Genomic DNA, 475 nt, shown 5'->3' with positions numbered 1-475 from the left:
GAAAATCTGATTTGCTGATTTTAAAATGCTGTTTAAAAATATCAAATAAATTCCAAAAAATGTAAAACTTTGGGGAATGATTGTAGACATGATAATAAACATGCTACAGTAACTGGTTATCAGAAAGGACCTCCCAAATGAAAAATATTATCATTTTACAAAATAGTCCAAAACATGAAAATATGAGATACTTGAATTTTGTTGTTTTGACATAAACCAACTTTTGAAACTTTGTGAAATGTTTTTATAGACTTAGTAAAACATGTATAAACTGATATTCAAGTCTACAAACTAAGAATATAATATTTTTACAAAATTGCATATTCTATGCAATGTTTTCAAAAACACAATAGAAAATATGAAATATATAATTTCATATATATAAGCATGAAAACCCAAAACATATGCATGTATATATATAACTATATATATATAGAAACCAAAACTTGTGTATATATATATAACTATATATATA

This window comes from Asparagus officinalis, chromosome 3 (assembly GCF_001876935.1).
Source record: "Asparagus officinalis chromosome 3, Aspof.V1, whole genome shotgun sequence".
In the NCBI taxonomy this organism is placed as follows: Eukaryota; Viridiplantae; Streptophyta; class Magnoliopsida; order Asparagales; family Asparagaceae; genus Asparagus; species Asparagus officinalis.
Note: the sequence above shows the minus strand (reverse complement) of the source record.